The sequence below is a fragment of the Phyllostomus discolor genome, chromosome 13, assembly GCF_004126475.2.
Source record: "Phyllostomus discolor isolate MPI-MPIP mPhyDis1 chromosome 13, mPhyDis1.pri.v3, whole genome shotgun sequence".
Lineage (NCBI taxonomy): Eukaryota > Metazoa > Chordata > Mammalia > Chiroptera > Phyllostomidae > Phyllostomus > Phyllostomus discolor.
The window spans coordinates 60,545,541-60,563,220 of NC_040915.2; the positions used below are offsets into that span (position 1 = coordinate 60,545,541).

Consider the following 17,680-nt stretch of genomic DNA (forward strand, 5'->3'; position numbering starts at 1 on the left):
TTGTAAATACGAAATGGTGGACCTCTGAGCTGAGTTAAACCTTTGGGACGAGGGAGCTCTACACCTATCACCTGTTCGAGTCCAGGGACACCTCCAAGACAATTCACTAGTTAGACCTCCAGGGCGAGGCCTAACGCGTGCGCACTGGCTGCCCGAGCCCCTTTCCCGACCGCTCGGGTGGAAGGGCGCCTGCAAGACCCAAAACTAGGAGAAACGCGAGGTGGGGCTCCGTAGGAGCCGGCGTTGCACCGGGAATATGGGCGGGGCCTGAACGGCGCCTGCTCAGTCGGTGAAGGTTCTGTGGGGCTGGCAAGGGGCGGGCCGAAGGCGGGGGGCCGGGAGGGAGGCAGGGCGGGCCTGGCGAAGGGCGCCGTGGGGTTGGCTGCTACGCTGAGGCCGGGCTCGACGGATTCGGGCCGCGCCATCGGGCGACCTCGCCGCCCGGCCCAAGCCCGGAGCCAGCAAGCGAGCGAGGCGGCGCCGCGCGGTAAGAGCCAGGTCCTGGTCCCTCAGTTAGCCCGGGAGGGCCAGTCCGTCTCAGCGCTGCCTGCGCGGCCAGGCCCCGGCGGCCCCGCAGACCCCAGCGGGCCCGCGCTTGCGCCGTCCCCCTCCCGGACCCCCTCAGCCTGTCCCGCGCTTGCGCCGTACCCCCCCTGGGCTCCCGGGAGGACTCGCTGCCAGTACCTTGGAACCTTGGACCCTGGGTCTGTGGGCTGCCCCTGGCTGTTGTTGGGGCCTGGTATTTGTCCCTCTAACCGCTGGTACCGTCTGAGCCGACGCGCCGAGCGCGACGCTCGCATTTTGCTTTCTCTATGCCGGAGCAGCCGCCTCACCGCTGTGGTCCCTTGTCCCCTGCGGGGAAGCGCTGCTCCGGGGCTCCAAGAATGCGGGCGGCGGACTCCGGGCCTCCTGCGGGCTTAGCTTCCGCACGGACTTGCGCCTCCACCCATCCTGGTCCTGCTCCGCATGGGGGCTCAGCCCCAAGCAAGCGAACTGTCCTTTTTCCTTGAGACCTGGTTAGTTGCATCAGGTGGGATACGTTTTAATAAGGGAAAATTGGCATTTCCCGGAATCCGGTAATTGTGTACTTTAAGCGGTTGTGTTTAAGACACTCTAGTTCATTCTTGGGCAGCTCCCATGGAGACATCTGGAAAAAGAAATCACTTTCCACTTAGTTCCAGCCTGTTTACCAAATAAGAATTACTGTCATCATTCAAATGCAGAGAACCTTCTTTTGTTAGTGCCTTTAATAATTTGCCGGCGAGCACGGGAGGGCCCAGGAAAAATTCCCATAAATTCGCTGTCCTATTTTGATTACAGGAAACGTGTGTTGTAAAAAGAGTATCTCAAGCTATTGATAATGTTTTCCCGAGCTTACAACAGATTCAAAAAACTAAAAAATGTTGCAGAGTCTAACTGCGTTTTGCTGGTACCCAGGAGGATGCATCTTGAGATGAAATCAGAACTGTGCTCTTAGACATCAGCATAATACACACAGGATATAAAGTGGCCACATCAGCGCTGAAGGATGTGCGGTGTGACAGGAGAAATGGAGTATTGATCTGGATGAAATTGTTTCCATAAAGAAATGACTGATTCAAGAATTTGTCTGTAGTGTCTTTTCCCCTCTGATCTACCATGCACCAAGCGGAGTCTTTCAGACTCAGCAGCTTTGATAGCTGGAGAATGCTACTTAATTGCCATTGTAGTCCAGGTTCGTGGGATTTTCTTGACATTTTCAGTAAGAAAGTGAATATTGTGCCATAGGAAAGCTTTCTCGCTGGGCCTTGGTAATAGTCCAGATATCTTGGTGTCAATCAAGTGCAGTATCAGAGTGAATGAATAGTAATCACAGGGGTGGTGATTAAGGTGGAGTTTGTATCAAAACTTCCATTTTAAACTTGGACTTCTAGTATGTATATCTGCAGTGCAGTATGTCATCTTGAGATGGGATTTCTCTGGAGCAGAGGTGCTCCTTGTAACTGACTGATCAATACATTTTATATTTCAGGTGACTCAGATGATAGTATTGCTTCAGTTCAAAATTACTGTCAGGGTTGAGTTTCCATAATCTGTAAGAGCTGCTCTAGAGCCGTGTACATATTTAAGTCACGTGGCTAACTTGTACATGGTGTTAGGCAGACTGTCTGGCTCAGTAGAGGAGTGGTGATAGGATGTCAATAGGCTAGAGAAGTTCTCTTGGCCTTACGGCTTTGAGCAAGTCTGTATTCCTTTCTGGACCTTCGTTTCCCCATGTGTGAAGTGTGGGGTTGAGCGGGGATGAGAGGACCTTGCATTGCCAGTTTTAACATTTAATGGATTCTTGCTTACTGAGTCCTCTTCAGCTAGGGGGAACCCTCCAGGTAGGGGGACAGTGGTCTTCTCACCAGCTCCATTGACATCGTTAGTGGTCCCTCCTCAAGGATGGGGAGAGGAGGCATCGTGAGTTGGTGAGAAAACATTTTGAAAGACTCTTGGCCCCTCAAATGGAATGTTGAATGGGCCTTGGCTTATTGAGAAAAACAAGAACAGTATTTTTTTCCATAAAACTAAATTTATTCAATTAAAGGACTGGCCTCTCTAAAAATATTTGTCATTTTCTGGTGTTAAAATTAGGCCTCTTTTATGAAATCATGGTGATTGTAAATGGCAAATATAAGATTGGTTTTCTTATCAGAATAAGATATTTTCAGAAATAAGGATCTAACCACTATGTTGTACACTTGAAACTAATACAAAATAATATGGAATGTAAACTGTAATTGAAAAATAATTTTTAGTCTAAAAAATTGTTAAGACTTTATTAATTTATTTTTAGAGAGAGGGGAAGGGAGGGAGAAAGAGAGGGAAAGAAACATCAATGTGTGGTTGCCTCTGACGTGGCCCCCACTGGGGACCTGGCTCACAACCCAGGCATGTGCCCTGACTGGGAATCAAACTGGCAACGTTTTGGATCACAGCCTGCACTCAGTCCACTGAGCTGCACCAGCCAGGGCTAATCAAAAAATTTTTTAAATTTAAAAGAGAGTCTAGAATCTATTGCTTTGTTGTTAAGGAGTTTAGGAAAAAGTTCCCAAGACTTTTGCTGCTGAAAAGATTAAAATATAGATTATTTTTAAAGAGTAAATTTGCATTTGTGGTCATTAGTCACAATCCTCCAGGAACCAAGAAAGCTCTGTTAAATTTGCTTGGTATTCAAGATGTTCTTATTTCTGATCATTTTTTTCCTACTGAATATAAAATGCCAGGATTTTTTTCATGTGTGCTTACGCCAACAAAATGAGCCTAGGAAATTCCTCCTGGTGGTTGGGATTGTTTGTGCTGAATGGACCAGCTGTGAAGTTCAAGAACTCCTATGGGGGTCCTGACAGGGGACAAACATCTTTTAGTGTTGTGGCCTGCATCTTCCACTATGGAACAACATGACCATCGAGAAATTAGGCTTACAGATTGTATTTCAGATACACTGAGGGGCAAAAGTGGCTGTGGTCTGTTCCAAAGTGAATGTAACAGATGATTTTTTTGTTTGTGAAGTCATTAAAATTGATCCTGGTCTGCTGTTAATAGAAGATTTAGAGTTACAAATCTTTTCTTTTGTACTCACAAGACTACTGTGTATCAAAATGTGTCAAACATACATTTTTAAAATGTCTCAGATTAATATTAATATTATAGTCTCTAATTCTTCATAATACTCCTTTCTACATTTAGAGGACTGACTGCTATGAGTCCTCCATTTTCAAAGGATAAGGTGGTAACCCCTTAAAGGAAATTTGTCCATGAGAGGAGAGGGTACAGATGTGTTAACAGTGTTTTTCCTGACCTTTCTCCACATCTTCATTGTTCTTTGCTCTTAGTTAAATCCTGAGGCTCGTTCCTGCCTCTGTCTTTCCAGAATAGTAGTCTGTTCACAGTTCCCCAGCCCCTCACTTGCATCTCCGCAATTTAAAGTCCTTCTGTGGCTCCCACTGTGTTTATAGCCAGGCCTACCAGCCCGTAGTGTGGTGTCCAGGACACTCCATCACAGGGCTCCGGCCTCCACTCTCATCCTTCCCTATCGCTGTTTAGGTGCCTCATGGAGCTTTGCTGAACAACTCTTGGTCCTTTGAACTCTCTCCATTCTCCTTGTCTTCCTCTGCTGGAATGTTCTTCTCTCAATCCATCTGTTTATCACCTTCAAAACTCAGCTCAGATGCTACCTCGCTGGGGAGACATCCCTTATCCTGTGTCCTGCAGACTTGTCCTGCGTCCTGCTAGTTAGGATTTGGCACTCTGGGTTTTCTTGCTCCCGCCACCAGCCAGTGACACCACAGTGCACAGCAGACCGTATGGCTCGAGGCAACGTCGTTGCACCTGCTGGGTGCTGTGTGTGCTGGACGTGTTGGTGGACGACCTAGTTCCTGCCCTGAAGGAGCGTCTCACTGCAGGTGCACTTGACTTTTCCAGCCTTGAGACTCCTCCCAGCCGTGCAGATCAGCTTGCAGAGTCCATTTAATTGTATCTTAGTGTCTAATTAAAATCTTACTTCCCGAAGAAGACTGTCTCTAATGTCTGCCGTGTCATCTGGAAACCAGATGAGTATTGTCCTTGTGTCCAGCTCTAGAAGCAATACACGTTTTGTTTCCCCTTTCCCCTTGTGTGCCTTCCACCTTGAGTTTATTTTGTTTTTTTTTTTTAAATTTGATGCATTGGACAATAAACATGGTTAAGATAATAGATTTCAAGTTTATTGTGCATATAGCCTAGGGAAAACAAAAAAAGTTACAGGGGAAAGCACTGTGTCTCTTTTTTTAAAAAGTCCCATATTATACTTCTTTTCAAAAGAACCGAGCTTACACAGAAAATAAAAAGACCTCGTTTAAGCTCAAGAAAGAGGCATGCAGAGAAACAGGCAGCAGTGTCAAGATTTGTCAAGCCATGACTGTTAAAAATTAAAATTGTCTCTTTTCTCCTTTCTCTCTGCTCATGTTCTAGAGAAAAACCCCAATTCACCCATTTTCCAGTGGCACCTCTTCCAGCAGGAATTCCCAAGGCCATCTGTTGGGGCTGCTTTTTTCCAGAACAGTGGCAGTTGGACACTTTACCCCAAGAGATGCCCCTTTCTCTCACTGAGGAGGCACCACCGTCCTGAGTCCCGCTCTCTCCTTTCCTTGGAGGCTTCTCCTTGTCATGTTTTGCGTCTGCCCACCAGGCCTGAGGATTCTTCAGTAGGAGCTATTGAATTTTCTGCTTGCACATATAAATGCGGTGGCCTCAATAATATTTAACGATAACTTGTTTGGTTCATTTTTGTCTCATTTGGAGTAAGGAGTGTGTCCTTACTCCTTCCATATTATTGTAAACCAAGTGACAGTGAAGTGTGAAAGTAGAATTCATATTTTTTTCTTATACTATTCCTAGGGAGTTTTAAAAAACTAAATAAAAATTGAAGAGTGCATGTCGTGATGGTAGGCTAAGGGGAGGATTCACTCAAGAAGTGTGAGACTTTCTGCTGAAAGGCTAATGCAGTATTTACTTTCTCACCTGAGGCTTATTATTTTCAGAGATAACCATCCAAGGTTATTATCATATTTTGTTTCTAGGTACACTCGATTGTGCAAAACACAGAAAGCTGCCTAAGTGTTGCATTTGTGTGGCCAGAGGAAGCTGTATCTGCAAATGGGAGGAGAGGGTGGTCAGCGGTGGCAGGTTCTGCGCCGATGTCCGAGAGTGACGTCTGAGAAAGGATCTTTATTAAAAAATTGTCAGAACCCAGCACTTAGATACTTATTCAGTGATCAAGTCTCTGTGCCATGCTGAGTCAGAAGGGAGGTTGGGAGATTTAAAATGATGGGGGTAGCTGAACTGAAAAAGAGGTTGCCTTTAGGTAAGAAATAGGCAAGGGAGAAAGTGAGCCGGGAGAATTCTCCCCCTTAAGTACAGTGTGAAGCTTTTTAAAATAACTGAAGTTATACTGCCGTTGTTTGGAGCCATTGGAGATGAGCCCTCGTGAGTATCGAAGTAGCCGAGAAAGGTCAGCGCCGGGAAGTCCCGTGTCCGACACTGCAGCAGGCCTCCCGGCCCCACAGGAGGGATGCCTTTGTGAGCGAGGGGCGGGTGTGACTGCTCTGCAAGGTCGCTCCTGCTCCTTCTCTGTGCTGCGTCTCTGATGAGCTGCCCTGGCATCTGTCTGATGAGCTGCCCTGGCGTCTGTCTCTCGGTAACTTTCACTAGTCCCGTTGCTGCCTCTCGGATCTCAAATTTGAAAACCGCTGTTGCCACTTGCTGAGTTTGAAAGTCTCCCTTTGAGTTGTTTCTAGAGCCTTCTGGACTGGACTGGAGATAGGCTGGGTTTTAGAGTCTCCTTATGGCATTGTTTTAGAACTGCATGTAGCACTGCACGGGCCCTCTGAGGAGCACAGGGCTAACTGGGGTTACTGTGCTCCTGGACCCAGACTGTGCAAATCGGCTGCGTTCAGACCCATGGAGCAGCCCTGCCGTGCTGTCTGTGGGGCTCAGTGAGCTCATTGTCAGCCGAGACTCCCACATCGCTTCACGGAAGCAAGCCTTCCAGAGACCTTCTTCCACAGTTTTCCTGCACTGGGAACTTGTGGACAATAAGATCAAACTCTGACCTTTGACAGTACCGGCACCCTTCCAAAATCTGCTTCTTTTGGGTTGAATTTAAATCGGAGATGCTCTCATAAATAAATAAATAGGTGATGGATGTGTAAATTAACTAGATGGTGGGATTTTTTTCAGAATGCATATGTATGTTGATTACCATAATGTACACTTTAAATATTTTGTAATTTTGTCAATTGTATGTCAGTAAAGCTGAAAAAAAATCAGAGGTGAAATAATTGAGTCTATAGAAGGTCAGGGTTTCCTAGACAGACCTCAAGTTGCAGGTATACAGTCCATTGTTCTTACTTTTTCCCAGTGACATGCAAAGATGGCAGTGACCCCTGGGTTTTAGGCCCACCAGGTTCACCACCTTGTTCAGTGTGTCAACTCCAAGAAGTCACGACCTCTGGAGAGCCGAGTTGTTCCCGTTGCACCTTTGCTGTGCCCCCCCCACCCTTCTTAGGCCTTCCTCTCAGTGAAGGGGGCCTGCCCCTTCCCTGCTAGTGTCTCATCAGTACGTGCTTATGTAGAAGTTGCAGCACTATCCAAAAGATGTAGCTAAGGTAATCAATGAAGGTGGCTACACTTAATGCAACAGATTTGCAATGTAGATGAAACCGCCTTATATTGAAGAAGATGCCATCTAGGACTTGCACGGCTGGAGAGAAGTCAGTGCCAGCTTCAAAGGACAGACTGACTCTCTTGTCGGGTGCTGATGCAGCTGGTAACTTGAAGTTGAAGCCGGTGCTCATTTACCATTTCAAAAGTCCAAGGTTCCTAAAGGATTATACTAAATTCCTCTGCCTGTGCTCTACACATGGAATGACAGAGCCTGGATGGCAGCACACCTGCTTACAGCATGGCTCACTGAATATTTTAAGCCACTGTCGAGACCTGCTGCTTGGAAAAAAAATTCCTTTCATAATATTATTGCCCACTGACAGTACACCTGGTCACCCGGCAGTTCCAGTGGAGCTGTACGATGAGATTAATGTTTTCATGCCTGCCAACACAACGCCCACTCTGCATCCCGTGGATCAAGGAGTCATTTCAATTTTCAAGTTTTATTATTTCAGAAGTACATTTTATAAGGCTATAGCTGCCATATATAGAGACTCCTCTGATGTATCTTGGCGGAGTAAATTGAAAACCTTCTGGAAATAATTCACCATTCTAGATGCCATTCAGAGCATTCATGATTCACGGGAAGTGGTCAAGATACTAACATTAAAAGGCCTTGGGAAGAAGTTGACTCCAGCCCTCAGGGATGACTTCGAGGGGTTCGGGACTAACCCCTCGAAGGAGTCACTAACTGCAGGAGGAACTGACTGCAGATGTGGTGGAGGTAGCAACAGAAATAGAGTTAGAAACGGAGCCTGAAAATGTGGTTGAATTGCTACTATATCCTGATAAAGCTTTAACAGATGAGGAGTTGCTTCTTATGTATGCACAAAGGAAGTGGCTTATTGAGATGGAATCTACTCCTGGTGAAGATGCTGTGGAGATTGTTGAAACGACAACAAAGGGTTTAAAATATTACATAAACTTATCTGACGAAGCAGCAGCAGGGTTTGAGAGGATGGACTCTAGTTTTGAAAGTTCTGCTGTGGGTAAAGCACCATAAAACGGCATTGCCTCCCACAGAGAAACCATTTGTGAAAGGAAGAGTCAATTGATACCGCAAACTTTGTTTCCTTATATTAAGAAATTGCCACTGCCACCCCACCTTCAGCAACTACCACCCTGGTCACTGAGCACCCATGAACATCAAGGCAGCACCCTCCAGCAGCAAAAAGAGCATGACTAGCTGAGGGCTCAGGTGGTGTTCAGCAGTTCTAGCAATACAGCGTTTCTTCAGGTATGTGTATTTACTTCAGACATAGTGTGCACACTTAATAGACTGTGGCATAGTGTAAACATGACCTGTGTGCACTGGGAAACTGAAAAGTTCACGTGGCTCACTCTGTCGTGACATTCACTGTATTGCGGTGGTCTGGAGCCAGACCTGCGGTATCTCCAAGGCACGCTCGTGCTCATTTACGCGGTGAGTCAGATTGGATAGGCAGTGTGCTCAGAGACACACAGGATGTGCATAGGATTTGGTGATGCGTTGCACGTCGAACACAGCCTTGAGACTGCCATCTGCTGAGTCGGGGATAAGCTGCTGCAACATTTGTATAGTAGTCTGTTATTTTTAACACCTGCTGTGGTAGTGACCTGTTCCTGAAATTCAGAGCTTTTAACCTCATCTCGTATTGTTCTGAAATTCTACTTTTTGGGGAAATTGTCCTTTTAAAAAAATTGGAATGAAGCATTAGAAGGAAACGTTTCTTTTACGTGTTTTATTAATACCTGATTAGTTATGTTATATTGAGATTCTGACGTGAAATTGAGCTTTACTGTTTGAACTTGTAATACATTACTCATTAAGTAAAGACAAACAGGCTGATCCTAAATTGATAACAGCAGTATCCGTGTAATTGAGTATATGGTGTGTCTCAGCATTTTAATAGGGAAGTGTGGACCATGACATTTTGAACTCGGAAGGAAGCGCTTTCTACTGTTTTCCTCTCTTTACCTCTTACATCCTCATGCTACCAGTAATGAGTGAATAGAAATCCTCCACTTTGTTACAGGTTGTCTTAAAACAGGCTATGAACTGTCTAACGAACTGTCTAACGGGTGATTAACCGTTACTAAGATTTCCTTCTGACACTCATGTCCTTTTCAGCAGTGATTTGGGCTGTTCGCATCCTGATTTCGTCTGTTTCTCTAGTGTTTGGCGCCATCCCCTACATAATCATTGAATGACACGTTAAGGCACTGGCCCTGCCTTGCCTCACACACACAGCATTTGCATGCCGAGTGAGACCCGTGGGAGAAGTCTGCACACTCGGCCCTCCGAGGGTGTGCTGATAGTGCTGGAAGAGTTGGGTCTGAGTGCTGGGGGCTTTATGAGTAGGGGCGACGGTGTGAATATGGGCGCTGGGGGGGCTTCCCAGGGACTGGAGCTGTGCCTGTGCTCTGGAATTGGCTCCGGAGGAAGAGGGAGTTTCCAGTGAGTGGGCTTTGGAGGTAGGGGCATAGTATGCCAGTTGGGATGAGCTTCATGAACCAGGTGGAGTGACTGGCACAGGGTGGCTAGTCTCACCAACGAGACCCAGACCTGCTGCTTTAAACTTAGGCTCTTTGGGGGGGGGCCCCAGAGTGGTGTCTGAATCATAGGTCAGGCTGTTTTGTGGAGGACTGACTGTCAAGCAAGGGAATCAGGCTTAATATTCCTGCTGGCCCAAGACTCCTTCCCTTCTTTTTGGTCATGGTTTACTTTGTGTATTATTCCTTGTCTTCCATGGCCTTTCTTTTCCTCCCAGTTAGAGGATCTGTGCGCCAGGTCTGGGGTTGCCGGGTGAAATACGGGACGCCGATCACGTTAGAATTTCAGATAAATAGTGAGTACTTTTCTAGTCTGAGATGCCCCAGATGTTGCCTGGATAAACTGCTGGGAGGTGAGTCTGTGTGCAAGTGCCAGAGCGGAGGGGCTGACCCTGGGGCTGACCAGGGGCTGACCCTGGAAGAGTCAGAGACTGAGGTGGCGGCATTGGAGCTGAATCTTGACAGGATGTGACATGTTAGTTGTCAGCCAAGACGATGGTCAGGGGCTTTCAGGGATGGGGACCTCTAGGAGCAGAAGTGCGCGCATTTGAAAGAACCAACTATATTTGTGTGTGAAACAGGAAACTAGGAGGGGAGAGCGGGTGGGAGCCAGGCCTGGGGCAGCCTGTGGGCCCTGAGACATGACCGGGGACTGGCAGGGTGGGCTTCGTGCGGCACAACAGGCGAGGGTGGGGTGGTGGGGTGGAGGGAAGGCCGTTGTGGTGCAGGAGGGCTGAAGGAAGGTGGGGGGCGCTTCGGGCCGCTCTGTACTGACCCAGCTGAGCTTCCTTCCTCCCTGCCACAGAGAGAGGCTGAGCAGGGCCCACAGGGGTGGGGGGGACAGACGGGGACTGCCATAAGTGCAAAACCTTCCCTCGGTGTCCAAGACTCGTCTCCATCGTTTTGAAATGTCTCTGAAGACAGAGCACCGCAACAGCCCTTTGTAGCCACCCTTTGAGATGAAGGAAGTTTGCCAAGGGTGCTAGCGAGCTGTGGGGGAATGGCGTGGGGTAGCGACCTCTTCAGGCTGCGCTCGAGTGTTTGCCGCCGGTCCCCCTTTTCCCAGTGGACCTGACGGTCCTGCCCACCTCCTTAGATATAGGGGGATTGAGTGTTTGGTTTAGAAAGACTTTCTTTGTGCCGCTGGAAAAGAAGTTCTCATCTAAAATTTGAAGCTCAGTCCTGCCTGACGTGGCTCTGTTGTCAGAGCGATGGTGTCCCCTGGACAGACACGTCTCGGGTTTGATTTCCAGTGAGGGTGCATCCCCGGGCTGCGGGTCACATCCCTGGTTGGTGTGCATGCGGAAGGCAGCCAGCCAATCAGTCTCTCTCTCTCCCTCTTTCTCCCTCCCTCTGCCAGACCCCACTGTAAGGACTAAAAAAATAAAATAAAATTTTAGCTTATTCTTTTTAAAGGATTTTTAGTGATACACTTCAGAGACTAGTGAAATACAAAAGATGTTTCATTTTGTATTTCAGGTCAGTGTTATAAATATACAAATATATCAAATTGATGTTTTAAATTATAATATGGCCGACCGTTAATTTTATGAATACGGTATTTTGCAAGTTTATAACTGCCTGCCAAAAATCTGAGCATAAAGCCATGGTTTGCAGAAATCATGAATTAACATTTTCTTCTTATAAGTATTCAGAAATCTTGGCTGAGGAGGAAGTCGCCAGAGGAGACTCAGAATTTCTTGCAATCTTGGATTTTGAATTTTGGGAACCAATTTGTTTTGGATTGTATTTGGAAAAATCATTTGTGTACTGCAGCCAGAAATTCTTTTAGGCTGCCCTTTTCCAGCCTTGTCACTGGCCTGGAATGTTAAGTATCGTCAGTTTAACGGCCTCTTAGCAGCTTGTGTTACAAAGAGAGATCTCTAGGACTGGATCTGAAGAGATCTTGGTATGAGATTAGATTTTTTTGTTTTATTCTTTGGAAAGCAGTAAGAAGACAGCTTACGGTTCTAAGTTTGAAAAATCCAAGGAGCTTCTAGTTGTTTCTAAATATTTTCTTGTGTTAAATCATGTCAAATAATAGAGAAAACCTGTAAATTAGTATGAGTGGGCTATTCTGTGGCCAGCACCAGTGGAAATGGAGTTGTGCTTTTGAATTTTTGTTGCTGATAATTAACTTCTTTTTTTTAGCATCCTATTATCATAGTCATAGTTTAAAGAAAGAGCTCAGACTTTGGGCAAGCTGCCAACCTGAGTTTCTTCCTCCTTTCCAGCCACGTAGGACGATTATGAGAATCAAATGCGCTAGGGCTGGTGCAGCATGGGCCTCCCTGCTGGCCAGCTGGCGGTCTCCGGGCAGCTTGCTCTGGTATTTAAACAACAGCAACATGGGCAGAGTGTCTCAGCCTCCTCATTACTCTCTGACTTGTTCTCTTTCACAAAGGCAAATATTTGGAAAGTTCTTATCCTTCATCTCCTACTCAACTTTTCTTCCCATTCCAGGGCAGTCTGATCTGGTCTCCGTGCCTCCGCTTAGAGCTGCGTGGCCTGGTTTGCCAGCACCTCCTTGTCTCTGACTTTGGAGCCACATGGGCGTGGTTGAAGAGCTCGGCCTTTCAGGTGTCGTTTTGCAGAGTGTGGCCAGGCATGAAGGAGGCAGCTGTGAGGGAAAGAGGGTTGAAATCATGGAGGAACTTCTTTTTGCTCCTTTTGAGCCCGTGAACGTGGTTAGGGGAGTGTGCACTCGGATGAAGGAGAGGACTCGGGTGGAGTGCCTGCCTTCGCAGGGCTGGAGGTGGAAGTGGAGGAGAGGTGGATCTAAGCGCCATCTTTCCCCAGTACGTCATTTGTGTTACTGACTTCTGGAAACAGAACTACCATATTACATGTGCATACTAGCTGATAATCACACCCTAATTTTCATGCTTAGTTTTAGGCATAAAAGGAAATCTGTCTTAAAAATGAGAAAATGCCATGTTATAATAGAAATAAGCACTTAAAATGTTCAGTAAGAATTGAAGTATTTTGAGCAGACATGGACATTTGCATGTGGATTCGGACACACCTGAAGGCATCTCTCTGGGCTTCCCTCACCTTCTTGTCTCTGTTTTTGCACCTTGAGTACATGCCCGCTTGCACCTGTGCAGTTTTGTGGGGGGTTTTTTAACATGACGAGGCTCAGGCTTTTCCTCTGAGTGAGCCTCGAATCCCACTCCAAGTCTGTCTTGAAAATGTATACATTTTAATGCGTCTTTTCTGATTCTGTGTTATAATTCACGATAAGTAAGGTTAAAACATGTATAGGATAAGACATTCAATATAAGATTAGTCTAATGCATTATGATTTATTTAAAGCATTTTTCAATCTTTTCAACGTTTTGTTTGGTTTTTGTAGTATACATGTTTTTATCAGATTGGTTATTGGTTTTGATTCATTTAGCAATGTTTACTTACCCCATATAGCTAATTTGCTAGATTTTAGTTTTTCCTTGACTGTGTGATTCCTCTTCCTCAGTGTTTTAAGTCTGTTCTTAGTTTATAATCTTAACATGATCCCTACACTTTAAATATGGAGTTTGTGAAATAAAAGAGAAAAATATATTTAGATTGCTTATATTTAGATTGCTTTTTGGATTTTTTTAAAAGATTTTATTTATTTATTTTTAGAGAGAGAAGGGAGGGAGAAAGACAGAGAAAGAGAAACATCAATGTGCGGTTGCTGGGGGCTGTAGCCTGCAACCCAGGCATGTTCCCTGACTGGGAATCGAACCTGCGATGCTTTGGTTTGCAGCCTGCACTCAATCCACTGAGCTACGCCAGCCAGGGTCCTTTTTGGATTTTTAATGGGATATTGATAGGCATAAAAAAACCATAACTAATAAGCAATTTCCTTTTTAAAAAAGTTTTGTGTAGAATTTTACCTCTGAAACCTGTATCATTTTATTAACCAATGCCACCCCAATAAATTCAATTAAAAAGTTTTGATTCTTGGTTCTGAGGCACATACTGTAAAACAGAGTTTTTTAAACATTTTATTTATTGACTTGAGAGAGAGAGAAATATTGATTTGTTGTTCCGCGTAGTTGTGCGTTCATTTGTTGGTTCTTCTGTGTGCCCCGACCAGGGGTGGAGCCCGCAACCTTGGTGTGTTGGGATGGCATTCTAACCAACTGAGCTACCCGGTCAGGGCCATAAAACTGAATTTTTGAGCTTCTGAAAGAAAGCCTAGTGTATCTTTTCTCACCTTGGAAACAAGGCTCAGAATTAGCATGACTCACTCAAGGTCATGCAGACATCAGGCCTGTGACCACAATTCAGTCTCTTGATTATTGTCCAGATTTACTCCCTACCGTATATTTTCAGTATTTCCTCGTATATAATTTTCAGTGGGAAAGAACCAGAAGCAAGCTTTGTTTGTTGACATCTGTGAACTGCAATATATAATTTAATATAAGTAGTAAGTAAAAACAATCCTTAGTCATTTCTTATTACATCGTTTCTCTTCCAAAGTGTCTTTTGAGTTGCTGCTTTTATTTTGTAAGGTATTAGTCATACTTGGGCATGTAGTGTGTGTTCTATAAATTATGGTAGCTTGCATTTAAACTGCCTTTACTGTGGCAGCCACCCTACTATGCACTTTAGGTTTATTATTTCATTTAATTCTCTCAATATTCTTTTAAGGTAGGTGGTATCATTATCAGGCAGTTTTACTTATGAAACAGAGATTTCCAAGAGGTTAGGTCACTTGCCCTGGAGTACAGATTTGATCAGACATGGTGGGCAGTCTCCCAGATATGGGGTCTTTAAGTAAGCATGGTGGGCCCTGGCTGATGTAGCTCCGTTGCATGGACATTGTCCTAAAAGTCACGGGTTTGGTCCCTAGGTGGGGCGTGTGCAGGAGGCCACCAGTCAATGTTTCTCTCTCACATCAATGTTTCTCTCCCTTTCTTCCTTCCTTCCCCTCTCTCTAGACTCAATAAAAGAAAATAATTAAAAAAAAAGCACAGTGGATTTAAAAGTATGAATTAAATAGCAGTTACCTTTAAATAGTTTTAAATAGCAATACATTTTATATAACAGGGGGGACATGGTGAATAGAAGGAATTCAAAGGAAAAGGTAGTGACAACAGTCAAGATCCTGGTGAGACCACAGGAGGGAGGATTGGGGTGACCCCTGCTGTGCCATCAGGGGTTCCTGTCCCAGACTGTGCTGGGGCTGAAGGTGCTTCTCTGAGAGGGATGGCTCCCTTGTGGTTCCTGGACAAATTATGTTCTCCACTCAGGGTGGATCCTTCTCGATCCAATATAATGACAGTTAAGGTAAATTCTTAAGGGTTTTTTGGCATTATTTCTGAAACTCGATTGGTATGTGTTCATGGGTAGATGGTTTGGGAGGGTGGAGTTTCTGAGTCACTGAAATAAATTGCCATCCTGGGCTTGGATTCTTGGATTGCTGCACCATTTATTTGACAGTTGAGCCTGGTGCAGTAACTCCTTCTGGAATGAGTACGTCAGGATTTCTGTTCTTTTTCTTGGTTTACTTATTTTGTAGAAAAACTCTTTAGATTAGGTTTTATCAACTCCACTTTATAGGAGAGGAAACAGAGTTGCAAAGACAGGAGGTGATGAAGTGATTTGAATGATTTGCTCACGGTCACACAGTTTGCACGTCAAAGCTAGAGCTTGAGCCCAGCTCTCCTGACTTTAGGCTGAGCGCCCTGCTGCTGCCCTGAGCCAGGAGGGAGGTCCCGGTGGTGCCCCAGAGCCTCAATGCTTCGTCCAGTGCACCCGACGGCGCTGTCCGTCACATGGAGTGTGTACTAAATCAGAAGAGTTTCAGAGTTACAAGGTACTTTGGAAAATCCTCAGAATCCAGCCTCCTTTTATTGTAGGTGAGGACCCTGAGTGGACGAGTGACTTAGACTAAACACAATGCTTGTTAGAGGGAGGTCTAAGGATTTCAAGTCCAAGTCAGAATTTTAAAATAACCAAAGCCGAGAACTTGAGCTGCATCTCACCAAATGAAAAATTTAACAGATACAGGTATAAGTTTATTCAGAATATAAATTACAAAACCATGACAAGGAGAAAAGTGGAGGTGTTTACTGTATAACTTCATCAACATTTCTGTATGTTTGAAAATTTTCATAACATTCAGGGAAAAATAGAAAAGCAGTTTGTCAGCAGTTTGCATAAAAAATACTTGCAAGTATTAGGTAACTATAAACTTGATATGAGCCTTTGATAGCTTCTAGAAAAGCAAGGTTCTTTCTTAGGTTGAGTTCAGAGAAGCTCAGTGTTTACTTCGAGGGTCAGCTGTATTGTCCGTCTGCAGGTGGGAATCCGCAGATGTGGAGGACTGACTGTAATTTACTCAGGCTTCCAAGTGTGGGGGGATTGTGTTGGTGCCCCTGACCCTCGGGCTGTTCAGTGGTCAACTGCACTTACGTGTTTTTCAGTAGAAATTGTTTTCATGTATGCATCATTGTTCCACTAGACTGTGAGTTCCTTGAAAATAGATGTTTTCTATTAATCATCTTTATATGTCCATGTATTTATTTATGTCTTATGTGACTAGCCTCCCAGAGAATTGGTATTTAGCTGGCCATGGCACAAAATAAGTGTTCAGTAAACGTTGACTAAATGATTTACTTCATAACTTTTTAGTCACTAGAAGATTTTTTTGTCAGTGATGTTGCATATGAGATTTTCTATAAATGGCCCCCAAGATATTTTCCATTTTTAAGTGTCTATGGTTTGATATTTAAATATTCTTTATGTACCATATATGGAAGGTAAGGGGTGTCTTTTTTTTTAATTGTATTCTGTTGACTATGCTGTTACAGTTGATTTTTTCTCTTTGCTCCTCTTTCACCCAGCACACCTCACCCCCTCAGGCAATCCCCCCACCATTGTTCATGCCCATGGGTCATACATGTAAGTTCTTTGTCTTTCCTATACTGTACTCTACATCCCCACGGCTGTTCTGTAACTGCCTGTTTATACTTCTTAATCCCCTCACCTCTTCCCCCATATGCCCCCCTCCCATCTGGCAACCATCAAAATGCTCTCTGTATCCATGAAACTGTCTCTGTTCTTGTTTGCTTAGTTTGTTTTTTAGAGTCAACTGTTGGTAGATTTGCATTTTTTGCCATTTTATTGTTCATAGTTTTACTCTTCTTTTTCTTAAATAAGTCCCTTTAACATTTCATATAAAAATGGTTTGGTGATGATAAACTCCTTTAGTTTTTTCTTGTCTGGGAAGTTCTTTATCTTGACTGAGGTCATTGCTTTTCATGACTTTGAATATTTCTTGCCAATCCCTTCTGGCCTGCAAAGTTTCTTTTGAGAATCAGCCAACAGTCTTATGGGAACTCCTCTGTAGGTATCTAACTTCTTTTTTCTTGCTACTTTTAAGATTCTCTCTTCTAGAAAAACCAAGATGGAGTCGTAGGCAGATAATGTTTTGCTCCTCGCACAACCAAAAGAAGAATAACAACCAATTTAAAAACAAAAGCAACCAGAACTGCCAGAAAGTCAAGCTATGGAAGTCCGACAACCAAGGAGTTAAAGAAGAACATTCATGCAGACGGGTAGGAGGGGCAGAAAGGATGCATGGCACAAGGTAGCAGCTGGTGGACCAGGTGGTCCCACATTCGTGTGCAAATAAATGGAGGAACAACGGGGGAGTGAGACAGACTGCGCAACCCAGGGTTCCAACACCTGAAAAGAAAGCCTCAGAACCTCTGGCTGTAAAAATCTGTGGGAGTTGCAGAGGCAGAAGAAACTGCCAGTCTCTCAGGAGAGTCTGTCAGAGGGGCCCATGGGATCCTAGAATGTACACAAGCCCACCCATCTGGGAATCGGCACCAGTGCAGCCTGGAAGGGCACAATTCGCTTGTGGGAAATGGGGGAAGTGACTGAGAGCACAGCAAGGGCCTAGTAAGTGGTATTGTTCCCT

The 17,680-nt window shown here is 44.9% G+C and overlaps 1 protein-coding gene across 1 annotated transcript in view; it reads left to right on the forward strand.

The window, feature by feature from the left end:
* Positions 1 to 330: 330 nt before the first annotated feature.
* SPECC1L (sperm antigen with calponin homology and coiled-coil domains 1 like) overlaps positions 331 to 17,680 on the forward strand; it is a 107,137-nt gene continuing 89,787 nt past the window's right edge. Inside the window, exon 1 of the mRNA XM_028527838.1 lies at positions 331 to 487. The gene's annotated coding sequence lies outside the window, so the exon portion shown is untranslated. The remainder of the gene's footprint in view (positions 488 to 17,680) is intronic.